This window comes from Dasypus novemcinctus, unplaced genomic scaffold, assembly GCF_030445035.2.
Source record: "Dasypus novemcinctus isolate mDasNov1 unplaced genomic scaffold, mDasNov1.1.hap2 scaffold_203, whole genome shotgun sequence".
Lineage (NCBI taxonomy): Eukaryota > Metazoa > Chordata > Mammalia > Cingulata > Dasypodidae > Dasypus > Dasypus novemcinctus.
In genome coordinates this window covers 192,428-205,404 of record NW_026688177.1, presented here as the reverse complement: position 1 = coordinate 205,404, position 12,977 = coordinate 192,428, and positions in this window count along the sequence as shown.

The window sequence follows — 12,977 nt, the reverse complement described above, 5'->3', positions numbered from 1 at the left end:
CAGCCCTCTGCCCTGCAGCCAGTGTGAGGAAGGAACTATTCCTACCCAACAGTGGCCCCTAGCGGTGGAAGTTGTGGCTCTGCCTTTGGGCAAGGGAGCCGCTTTCTTGTTCCTGGAGCTTCTTCTGTCTCTTTGCTTTTCACCAGACAGATAGGAGAGCATACCTGTCCGGGACACAATAGCAGAGCTTCTCTTCTAGCCCAGTCCCCAGCCAGCAGGCTCCTCCCACGTCAGGGGTCCGCCACCCCTTCCATCCCCGTGGCCTCCTGGTGGCATTCGGTGTCTAGGTTTCGGAACCCCGTTTCCCCCAGCGCTTGAGGTTTCCTTGGCAGTGGACACGCTCCCCGGGCTGCATGCGGTGGGTCTCGGCAGGAGGCCTATCGGCCGCACCTGCCCCGGCACTGCCACTGGGGACAAGTCCCGAGTGGAGCCAAGGCCCCCTCGTCCATCACAACTGTCTTGCCACTCCCGGCCTTGGGCACCTCCTGCCAGCGGCCACCGTCTCCAGAGCAACCAGGCGGGGCGGGGTCGGGGCGAGTGTGCGGGGGCCGGGGTGAGGGGCGCCTGCGCGCCAGGGCGGCGGTGGGCGTGGCCGGCCCAGCGCTGGGGCGCCTGCGCCCTGGCCCCGGCTCGGCGGGCGTCGGAGAGCGGTCCACGGCGGCGCGAGAGGCCCGGCGCCCGCCCCCCGGCGCCGCCTGGCGCCCGGGGAAGAGGGGGTGGGGGGAGGCAGCGGATGGAGCGAGAGGGTGCTTGGATCCCACAGGGCTGTTGGATGCGCTTCTCCCGCTGGCAGGTGTCGGCACTAATTGCTTCCCTCCGTGGCCAGGACCATCTTCTCCCTCTCAGCTGCCCTGGGCAAGTCCAAGAACCTGAGCGCAGGTGGTGCACCTGGGCTGAGGCTCAGGTCGCGGCTGGCACGGGGCCTGTCCAGAGACATGCAGGAATCTGTCTCCTGAGCATGCACCAACCCAGTGCCAGGCTCAGCTGCAGCCAAAGTGACTGAAGAGGCATGCGGCGGGAGGCCCCTCTGCAACCGACTCCCCCCCAGGCAAGAGCACGGATTCCCAAGTAGGGCCCACTGGCAGGGCACTGGGGCCCAGAGCCACCTGCCATCCGCGGAGACCCGGGTGTCCCCGCAGCCCTCAGGGGCACCAGTGCCCGGGGCTTTATCGACTAGGCAGCTGCGCCTCGGCCAGAAGGGCTATCTGCTTTAGGGTGGAAATCTTGACAGGATACCTGCGGAACTGCCTGCTATGGGAGCTAGGAAGGACAATCAAGAGGAAAATCACCTGGTTGCGTGGCGTGCTCCGGCCGAGCGAAATGTGCTGAAGATGACGGGTTCTTATTTATTTATTCATTTATTTATTTATTTATTTATTTATTCATTCATTCGTTCGTTCATTTATGTCTTTATTTTTAAAAAGTGATGGTTACGACTCCAGTCAGTGCCCAAACAAGCCATACGTCCGCTTCGGACGGTCACCTTGGCTGCTGAGAATGTCCCTGGTCCGTGGAACACCTGGACCTGTAAGCCCACTTGACCGCAGTGCCTCAAGGGAGCAGAAAAGATTTCCACGGAAAAGTCTCACCACCCAATAGGGACGCAGTTCCGATTTGCGTCCCCCGAGCCCAGAGAAAAGGAAAACGCCCGTTCGTACGGTCCGAAAGAGGAGGGCGAGAGGAGAAAGGGCTGGCTCATCGGTAGGGGTCATAGGGGTGCTCACGCGCCCCTCTCATGCCAGAAAAGAAACAGAGAGAAAGAGAGGTCAGTGACAAGGAAGAGGGAAGACTCTGGGCCTCTCCTCTCTGGGAGACAGGCCTGGCAGGGAGCCCAGGCCCAAGCCCGCAGGCCGCCTGTGGGAAATACCAGGATTCCCTTGACCGAAGGTGGAGGTGACGGCGATGGGAGACAGCATGTCCGTGACCACTGCCATGGGAGAGACCTGCAGGGCAACGCCTGCCGGCCCTAGGTTGGCCCCCCGCTTGACGAGGCCTCAGGGACTTTGGTTGGCGAGGAACCCCTGTCTGTCTTCAGAGGGAGCCGGCAGCCTGGCCCAACCCAGACCCTTGGCCTGGACCAGGTGAGCTCTCGGATGGAGAGGGGGTCTCCCAGCAGTCCCCGATCTGGCCCAGGGGTCCCTTCCCCCACAGCCCCTTGGGCAAGGGGCCCTGCCCCTCCCCCTGCCTTGGAATTCAGCCCTCTGCCCTGCAGCCAGTGTGAGGAAGGAACTATTCCTACCCAACAGTGGCCCCTAGCGGTGGAAGTTGTGGCTCTGCCTTTGGGCAAGGGAGCCGCTTTCTTGTTCCTGGAGCTTCTTCTGTCTCTTTGCTTTTCACCAGACAGATAGGAGAGCATACCTGTCCGGGACACAATAGCAGAGCTTCTCTTCTAGCCCAGTCCCCAGCCAGCAGGCTCCTCCCACGTCAGGGGTCCGCCACCCCTTCCATCCCCGTGGCCTCCTGGTGGCATTCGGTGTCTAGGTTTCGGAACCCCGTTTCCCCCAGCGCTTGAGGTTTCCTTGGCAGTGGACACGCTCCCCGGGCTGCATGCGGTGGGTCTCGGCAGGAGGCCTATCGGCCGCACCTGCCCCGGCACTGCCACTGGGGACAAGTCCCGAGTGGAGCCAAGGCCCCCTCGTCCATCACAACTGTCTTGCCACTCCCGGCCTTGGGCACCTCCTGCCAGCGGCCACCGTCTCCAGAGCAACCAGGCGGGGCGGGGTCGGGGCGAGTGTGCGGGGGCCGGGGTGAGGGGCGCCTGCGCGCCAGGGCGGCGGTGGGCGTGGCCGGCCCAGCGCTGGGGCGCCTGCGCCCTGGCCCCGGCTCGGCGGGCGTCGGAGAGCGGTCCACGGTGGCGCGAGAGGCCCGGCGCCCGCCCCCCGGCGCCGCCTGGCGCCCGGGGAAGAGGGGGTGGGGGGAGGCAGCGGATGGAGCGAGAGGGTGCTTGGATCCCACAGGGCTGTTGGATGCGCTTCTCCCGCTGGCAGGTGTCGGCACTAATTGCTTCCCTCCGTGGCCAGGACCATCTTCTCCCTCTCAGCTGCCCTGGGCAAGTCCAAGAACCTGAGCGCAGGTGGTGCACCTGGGCTGAGGCTCAGGTCCCGGCTGGCACGGGGCCTGTCCAGAGACATGCAGGAATCTGTCTCCTGAGCATGCACCAACCCAGTGCCAGGCTCAGCTGCAGCCAAAGTGACTGAAGAGGCATGCGGCGGGAGGCCCCTCTGCAACCGACTCCCCCCCAGGCAAGAGCACGGATTCCCAAGTAGGGCCCACTGGCAGGGCACTGGGGCCCAGAGCCACCTGCCATCCGCGGAGACCCGGGTGTCCCCGCAGCCCTCAGGGGCACCAGTGCCCGGGGCTTTATCGACTAGGCAGCTGCGCCTCGGCCAGAAGGGCTATCTGCTTTAGGGTGGAAATCTTGACAGGATACCTGCGGAACTGCCTGCTATGGGAGCTAGGAAGGACAATCAAGAGGAAAATCACCTGGTTGCGTGGCGTGCTCCGGCCGAGCGAAATGTGCTGAAGATGACGGGTTCTTATTTATTTATTCATTTATTTATTTATTTATTTATTTATTCATTCATTCGTTCGTTCATTTATGTCTTTATTTTTAAAAAGTGATGGTTACGACTCCAGTCAGTGCCCAAACAAGCCATACGTCCGCTTCGGACGGTCACCTTGGCTGCTGAGAATGTCCCTGGTCCGTGGAACACCTGGACCTGTAAGCCCACTTGACCGCAGTGCCTCAAGGGAGCAGAAAAGATTTCCACGGAAAAGTCTCACCACCCAATAGGGACGCAGTTCCGATTTGCGTCCCCCGAGCCCAGAGAAAAGGAAAACGCCCGTTCGTACGGTCCGAAAGAGGAGGGCGAGAGGAGAAAGGGCTGGCTCATCGGTAGGGGTCATAGGGGTGCTCACGCGCCCCTCTCATGCCAGAAAAGAAACAGAGAGAAAGAGAGGTCAGTGACAAGGAAGAGGGAAGACTCTGGGCCTCTCCTCTCTGGGAGACAGGCCTGGCAGGGAGCCCAGGCCCAAGCCCGCAGGCCGCCTGTGGGAAATACCAGGATTCCCTTGACCGAAGGTGGAGGTGACGGCGATGGGAGACAGCATGTCCGTGACCACTGCCATGGGAGAGACCTGCAGGGCAACGCCTGCCGGCCCTAGGTTGGCCCCCCGCTTGACGAGGCCTCAGGGACTTTGGTTGGCGAGGAAACCCTGTCTGTCTTCAGAGGGAGCCGGCAGCCTGGCCCAACCCAGACCCTTGGCCTGGACCAGGTGAGCTCTCGGATGGAGAGGGGGTCTCCCAGCAGTCCCCGATCTGGCCCAGGGGTCCCTTCCCCCACAGCCCCTTGGGCAAGGGGCCCTGCCCCTCCCCCTGCCTTGGAATTCAGCCCTCTGCCCTGCAGCCAGTGTGAGGAAGGAACTATTCCTACCCAACAGTGGCCCCTAGCGGTGGAAGTTGTGGCTCTGCCTTTGGGCAAGGGAGCCGCTTTCTTGTTCCTGGAGCTTCTTCTGTCTCTTTGCTTTTCACCAGACAGATAGGAGAGCATACCTGTCCGGGACACAATAGCAGAGCTTCTCTTCTAGCCCAGTCCCCAGCCAGCAGGCTCCTCCCACGTCAGGGGTCCGCCACCCCTTCCATCCCCGTGGCCTCCTGGTGGCATTCGGTGTCTAGGTTTCGGAACCCCGTTTCCCCCAGCGCTTGAGGTTTCCTTGGCAGTGGACACGCTCCCCGGGCTGCATGCGGTGGGTCTCGGCAGGAGGCCTATCGGCCGCACCTGCCCCGGCACTGCCACTGGGGACAAGTCCCGAGTGGAGCCAAGGCCCCCTCGTCCATCACAACTGTCTTGCCACTCCCGGCCTTGGGCACCTCCTGCCAGCGGCCACCGTCTCCAGAGCAACCAGGCGGGGCGGGGTCGGGGCGAGTGTGCGGGGGCCGGGGTGAGGGGCGCCTGCGCGCCAGGGCGGCGGTGGGCGTGGCCGGCCCAGCGCTGGGGCGCCTGCGCCCTGGCCCCGGCTCGGCGGGCGTCGGAGAGCGGTCCACGGTGGCGCGAGAGGCCCGGCGCCCGCCCCCCGGCGCCGCCTGGCGCCCGGGGAAGAGGGGGTGGGGGGAGGCAGCGGATGGAGCGAGAGGGTGCTTGGATCCCACAGGGCTGTTGGATGCGCTTCTCCCGCTGGCAGGTGTCGGCACTAATTGCTTCCCTCCGTGGCCAGGACCATCTTCTCCCTCTCAGCTGCCCTGGGCAAGTCCAAGAACCTGAGCGCAGGTGGTGCACCTGGGCTGAGGCTCAGGTCCCGGCTGGCACGGGGCCTGTCCAGAGACATGCAGGAATCTGTCTCCTGAGCATGCACCAACCCAGTGCCAGGCTCAGCTGCAGCCAAAGTGACTGAAGAGGCATGCGGCGGGAGGCCCCTCTGCAACCGACTCCCCCCCAGGCAAGAGCACGGATTCCCAAGTAGGGCCCACTGGCAGGGCACTGGGGCCCAGAGCCACCTGCCATCCGCGGAGACCCGGGTGTCCCCGCAGCCCTCAGGGGCACCAGTGCCCGGGGCTTTATCGACTAGGCAGCTGCGCCTCGGCCAGAAGGGCTATCTGCTTTAGGGTGGAAATCTTGACAGGATACCTGCGGAACTGCCTGCTATGGGAGCTAGGAAGGACAATCAAGAGGAAAATCACCTGGTTGCGTGGCGTGCTCCGGCCGAGCGAAATGTGCTGAAGATGACGGGTTCTTATTTATTTATTCATTTATTTATTTATTTATTTATTTATTCATTCATTCGTTCGTTCATTTATGTCTTTATTTTTAAAAAGTGATGGTTACGACTCCAGTCAGTGCCCAAACAAGCCATACGTCCGCTTCGGACGGTCACCTTGGCTGCTGAGAATGTCCCTGGTCCGTGGAACACCTGGACCTGTAAGCCCACTTGACCGCAGTGCCTCAAGGGAGCAGAAAAGATTTCCACGGAAAAGTCTCACCACCCAATAGGGACGCAGTTCCGATTTGCGTCCCCCGAGCCCAGAGAAAAGGAAAACGCCCGTTCGTACGGTCCGAAAGAGGAGGGCGAGAGGAGAAAGGGCTGGCTCATCGGTAGGGGTCATAGGGGTGCTCACGCGCCCCTCTCATGCCAGAAAAGAAACAGAGAGAAAGAGAGGTCAGTGACAAGGAAGAGGGAAGACTCTGGGCCTCTCCTCTCTGGGAGACAGGCCTGGCAGGGAGCCCAGGCCCAAGCCCGCAGGCCGCCTGTGGGAAATACCAGGATTCCCTTGACCGAAGGTGGAGGTGACGGCGATGGGAGACAGCATGTCCGTGACCACTGCCATGGGAGAGACCTGCAGGGCAACGCCTGCCGGCCCTAGGTTGGCCCCCCGCTTGACGAGGCCTCAGGGACTTTGGTTGGCGAGGAAACCCTGTCTGTCTTCAGAGGGAGCCGGCAGCCTGGCCCAACCCAGACCCTTGGCCTGGACCAGGTGAGCTCTCGGATGGAGAGGGGGTCTCCCAGCAGTCCCCGATCTGGCCCAGGGGTCCCTTCCCCCACAGCCCCTTGGGCAAGGGGCCCTGCCCCTCCCCCTGCCTTGGAATTCAGCCCTCTGCCCTGCAGCCAGTGTGAGGAAGGAACTATTCCTACCCAACAGTGGCCCCTAGCGGTGGAAGTTGTGGCTCTGCCTTTGGGCAAGGGAGCCGCTTTCTTGTTCCTGGAGCTTCTTCTGTCTCTTTGCTTTTCACCAGACAGATAGGAGAGCATACCTGTCCGGGACACAATAGCAGAGCTTCTCTTCTAGCCCAGTCCCCAGCCAGCAGGCTCCTCCCACGTCAGGGGTCCGCCACCCCTTCCATCCCCGTGGCCTCCTGGTGGCATTCGGTGTCTAGGTTTCGGAACCCCGTTTCCCCCAGCGCTTGAGGTTTCCTTGGCAGTGGACACGCTCCCCGGGCTGCATGCGGTGGGTCTCGGCAGGAGGCCTATCGGCCGCACCTGCCCCGGCACTGCCACTGGGGACAAGTCCCGAGTGGAGCCAAGGCCCCCTCGTCCATCACAACTGTCTTGCCACTCCCGGCCTTGGGCACCTCCTGCCAGCGGCCACCGTCTCCAGAGCAACCAGGCGGGGCGGGGTCGGGGCGAGTGTGCGGGGGCCGGGGTGAGGGGCGCCTGCGCGCCAGGGCGGCGGTGGGCGTGGCCGGCCCAGCGCTGGGGCGCCTGCGCCCTGGCCCCGGCTCGGCGGGCGTCGGAGAGCGGTCCACGGTGGCGCGAGAGGCCCGGCGCCCGCCCCCCGGCGCCGCCTGGCGCCCGGGGAAGAGGGGGTGGGGGGAGGCAGCGGATGGAGCGAGAGGGTGCTTGGATCCCACAGGGCTGTTGGATGCGCTTCTCCCGCTGGCAGGTGTCGGCACTAATTGCTTCCCTCCGTGGCCAGGACCATCTTCTCCCTCTCAGCTGCCCTGGGCAAGTCCAAGAACCTGAGCGCAGGTGGTGCACCTGGGCTGAGGCTCAGGTCGCGGCTGGCACGGGGCCTGTCCAGAGACATGCAGGAATCTGTCTCCTGAGCATGCACCAACCCAGTGCCAGGCTCAGCTGCAGCCAAAGTGACTGAAGAGGCATGCGGCGGGAGGCCCCTCTGCAACCGACTCCCCCCCAGGCAAGAGCACGGATTCCCAAGTAGGGCCCACTGGCAGGGCACTGGGGCCCAGAGCCACCTGCCATCCGCGGAGACCCGGGTGTCCCCGCAGCCCTCAGGGGCACCAGTGCCCGGGGCTTTATCGACTAGGCAGCTGCGCCTCGGCCAGAAGGGCTATCTGCTTTAGGGTGGAAATCTTGACAGGATACCTGCGGAACTGCCTGCTATGGGAGCTAGGAAGGACAATCAAGAGGAAAATCACCTGGTTGCGTGGCGTGCTCCGGCCGAGCGAAATGTGCTGAAGATGACGGGTTCTTATTTATTTATTCATTTATTTATTTATTTATTTATTTATTCATTCATTCGTTCGTTCATTTATGTCTTTATTTTTAAAAAGTGATGGTTACGACTCCAGTCAGTGCCCAAACAAGCCATACGTCCGCTTCGGACGGTCACCTTGGCTGCTGAGAATGTCCCTGGTCCGTGGAACACCTGGACCTGTAAGCCCACTTGACCGCAGTGCCTCAAGGGAGCAGAAAAGATTTCCACGGAAAAGTCTCACCACCCAATAGGGACGCAGTTCCGATTTGCGTCCCCCGAGCCCAGAGAAAAGGAAAACGCCCGTTCGTACGGTCCGAAAGAGGAGGGCGAGAGGAGAAAGGGCTGGCTCATCGGTAGGGGTCATAGGGGTGCTCACGCGCCCCTCTCATGCCAGAAAAGAAACAGAGAGAAAGAGAGGTCAGTGACAAGGAAGAGGGAAGACTCTGGGCCTCTCCTCTCTGGGAGACAGGCCTGGCAGGGAGCCCAGGCCCAAGCCCGCAGGCCGCCTGTGGGAAATACCAGGATTCCCTTGACCGAAGGTGGAGGTGACGGCGATGGGAGACAACATGTCCGTGACCACTGCCATGGGAGAGACCTGCAGGGCAACGCCTGCCGGCCCTAGGTTGGCCCCCCGCTTGAGGAGGCCTCAGGGACTTTGGTTGGCGAGGAAACCCTGTCTGTCTTCAGAGGGAGCCGGCAGCCTGGCCCAACCCAGACCCTTGGCCTGGACCAGGTGAGCTCTCGGATGGAGAGGGGGTCTCCCAGCAGTCCCCGATCTGGCCCAGGGGTCCCTTCCCCCACAGCCCCTTGGGCAAGGGGCCCTGCCCCTCCCCCTGCCTTGGAATTCAGCCCTCTGCCCTGCAGCCAGTGTGAGGAAGGAACTATTCCTACCCAACAGTGGCCCCTAGCGGTGGAAGTTGTGGCTCTGCCTTTGGGCAAGGGAGCCGCTTTCTTGTTCCTGGAGCTTCTTCTGTCTCTTTGCTTTTCACCAGACAGATAGGAGAGCATATCTGTCCGGGACACAATAGCAGAGCTTCTCTTCTAGCCCAGTCCCCAGCCAGCAGGCTCCTCCCACGTCAGGGGTCCGCCACCCCTTCCATCCCCGTGGCCTCCTGGTGGCATTCGGTGTCTAGGTTTCGGAACCCCGTTTCCCCCAGCGCTTGAGGTTTCCTTGGCAGTGGACACGCTCCCCGGGCTGCATGCGGTGGGTCTCGGCAGGAGGCCTATCGGCCGCACCTGCCCCGGCACTGCCACTGGGGACAAGTCCCGAGTGGAGCCAAGGCCCCCTCGTCCATCACAACTGTCTTGCCACTCCCGGCCTTGGGCACCTCCTGCCAGCGGCCACCGTCTCCAGAGCAACCAGGCGGGGCGGGGTCGGGGCGAGTGTGCGGGGGCCGGGGTGAGGGGCGCCTGCGCGCCAGGGCGGCGGTGGGCGTGGCCGGCCCAGCGCTGGGGCGCCTGCGCCCTGGCCCCGGCTCGGCGGGCGTCGGAGAGCGGTCCACGGTGGCGCGAGAGGCCCGGCGCCCGCCCCCCGGCGCCGCCTGGCGCCCGGGGAAGAGGGGGTGGGGGGAGGCAGCGGATGGAGCGAGAGGGTGCTTGGATCCCACAGGGCTGTTGGATGCGCTTCTCCCGCTGGCAGGTGTCGGCACTAATTGCTTCCCTCCGTGGCCAGGACCATCTTCTCCCTCTCAGCTGCCCTGGGCAAGTCCAAGAACCTGAGCGCAGGTGGTGCACCTGGGCTGAGGCTCAGGTCCCGGCTGGCACGGGGCCTGTCCAGAGACATGCAGGAATCTGTCTCCTGAGCATGCACCAACCCAGTGCCAGGCTCAGCTGCAGCCAAAGTGACTGAAGAGGCATGCGGCGGGAGGCCCCTCTGCAACCGACTCCCCCCCAGGCAAGAGCACGGATTCCCAAGTAGGGCCCACTGGCAGGGCACTGGGGCCCAGAGCCACCTGCCATCCGCGGAGACCCGGGTGTCCCCGCAGCCCTCAGGGGCACCAGTGCCCGGGGCTTTATCGACTAGGCAGCTGCGCCTCGGCCAGAAGGGCTATCTGCTTTAGGGTGGAAATCTTGACAGGATACCTGCGGAACTGCCTGCTATGGGAGCTAGGAAGGACAATCAAGAGGAAAATCACCTGGTTGCGTGGCGTGCTCCGGCCGAGCGAAATGTGCTGAAGATGACGGGTTCTTATTTATTTATTCATTTATTTATTTATTTATTTATTTATTTATTCATTCATTCGTTCGTTCATTTATGTCTTTATTTTTAAAAAGTGATGGTTACGACTCCAGTCAGTGCCCAAACAAGCCATACGTCCGCTTCGGACGGTCACCTTGGCTGCTGAGAATGTCCCTGGTCCGTGGAACACCTGGACCTGTAAGCCCACTTGACCGCAGTGCCTCAAGGGAGCAGAAAAGATTTCCACGGAAAAGTCTCACCACCCAATAGGGACGCAGTTCCGATTTGCGTCCCCCGAGCCCAGAGAAAAGGAAAACGCCCGTTCGTACGGTCCGAAAGAGGAGGGCGAGAGGAGAAAGGGCTGGCTCATCGGTAGGGGTCATAGGGGTGCTCACGCGCCCCTCTCATGCCAGAAAAGAAACAGAGAGAAAGAGAGGTCAGTGACAAGGAAGAGGGAAGACTCTGGGCCTCTCCTCTCTGGGAGACAGGCCTGGCAGGGAGCCCAGGCCCAAGCCCGCAGGCCGCCTGTGGGAAATACCAGGATTCCCTTGACCGAAGGTGGAGGTGACGGCGATGGGAGACAACATGTCCGTGACCACTGCCATGGGAGAGACCTGCAGGGCAACGCCTGCCGGCCCTAGGTTGGCCCCCCGCTTGAGGAGGCCTCAGGGACTTTGGTTGGCGAGGAAACCCTGTCTGTCTTCAGAGGGAGCCGGCAGCCTGGCCCAACCCAGACCCTTGGCCTGGACCAGGTGAGCTCTCGGATGGAGAGGGGGTCTCCCAGCAGTCCCCGATCTGGCCCAGGGGTCCCTTCCCCCACAGCCCCTTGGGCAAGGGGCCCTGCCCCTCCCCCTGCCTTGGAATTCAGCCCTCTGCCCTGCAGCCAGTGTGAGGAAGGAACTATTCCTACCCAACAGTGGCCCCTAGCGGTGGAAGTTGTGGCTCTGCCTTTGGGCAAGGGAGCCGCTTTCTTGTTCCTGGAGCTTCTTCTGTCTCTTTGCTTTTCACCAGACAGATAGGAGAGCATATCTGTCCGGGACACAATAGCAGAGCTTCTCTTCTAGCCCAGTCCCCAGCCAGCAGGCTCCTCCCACGTCAGGGGTCCGCCACCCCTTCCATCCCCGTGGCCTCCTGGTGGCATTCGGTGTCTAGGTTTCGGAACCCCGTTTCCCCCAGCGCTTGAGGTTTCCTTGGCAGTGGACACGCTCCCCGGGCTGCATGCGGTGGGTCTCGGCAGGAGGCCTATCGGCCGCACCTGCCCCGGCACTGCCACTGGGGACAAGTCCCGAGTGGAGCCAAGGCCCCCTCGTCCATCACAACTGTCTTGCCACTCCCGGCCTTGGGCACCTCCTGCCAGCGGCCACCGTCTCCAGAGCAACCAGGCGGGGCGGGGTCGGGGCGAGTGTGCGGGGGCCGGGGTGAGGGGCGCCTGCGCGCCAGGGCGGCGGTGGGCGTGGCCGGCCCAGCGCTGGGGCGCCTGCGCCCTGGCCCCGGCTCGGCGGGCGTCGGAGAGCGGTCCACGGCGGCGCGAGAGGCCCGGCGCCCGCCCCCCGGCGCCGCCTGGCGCCCGGGGAAGAGGGGGTGGGGGGAGGCAGCGGATGGAGCGAGAGGGTGCTTGGATCCCACAGGGCTGTTGGATGCGCTTCTCCCGCTGGCAGGTGTCGGCACTAATTGCTTCCCTCCGTGGCCAGGACCATCTTCTCCCTCTCAGCTGCCCTGGGCAAGTCCAAGAACCTGAGCGCAGGTGGTGCACCTGGGCTGAGGCTCAGGTCCCGGCTGGCACGGGGCCTGTCCAGAGACATGCAGGAATCTGTCTCCTGAGCATGCACCAACCCAGTGCCAGGCTCAGCTGCAGCCAAAGTGACTGAAGAGGCATGCGGCGGGAGGCCCCTCTGCAACCGACTCCCCCCCAGGCAAGAGCACGGATTCCCAAGTAGGGCCCACTGGCAGGGCACTGGGGCCCAGAGCCACCTGCCATCCGCGGAGACCCGGGTGTCCCCGCAGCCCTCAGGGGCACCAGTGCCCGGGGCTTTATCGACTAGGCAGCTGCGCCTCGGCCAGAAGGGCTATCTGCTTTAGGGTGGAAATCTTGACAGGATACCTGCGGAACTGCCTGCTATGGGAGCTAGGAAGGACAATCAAGAGGAAAATCACCTGGTTGCGTGGCGTGCTCCGGCCGAGCGAAATGTGCTGAAGATGACGGGTTCTTATTTATTTATTCATTTATTTATTTATTTATTTATTTATTTATTCATTCATTCGTTCGTTCATTTATGTCTTTATTTTTAAAAAGTGATGGTTACGACTCCAGTCAGTGCCCAAACAAGCCATACGTCCGCTTCGGACGGTCACCTTGGCTGCTGAGAATGTCCCTGGTCCGTGGAACACCTGGACCTGTAAGCCCACTTGACCGCAGTGCCTCAAGGGAGCAGAAAAGATTTCCACGGAAAAGTCTCACCACCCAATAGGGACGCAGTTCCGATTTGCGTCCCCCGAGCCCAGAGAAAAGGAAAACGCCCGTTCGTACGGTCCGAAAGAGGAGGGCGAGAGGAGAAAGGGCTGGCTCATCGGTAGGGGTCATAGGGGTGCTCACGCGCCCCTCTCATGCCAGAAAAGAAACAGAGAGAAAGAGAGGTCAGTGACAAGGAAGAGGGAAGACTCTGGGCCTCTCCTCTCTGGGAGACAGGCCTGGCAGGGAGCCCAGGCCCAAGCCCGCAGGCCGCCTGTGGGAAATACCAGGATTCCCTTGACCGAAGGTGGAGGTGACGGCGATGGGAGACAGCATGTCCGTGACCACTGCCATGGGAGAGACCTGCAGGGCAACGCCTGCCGGCCCTAGGTTGGCCCCCCGCTTGACGAGGCCTCAGG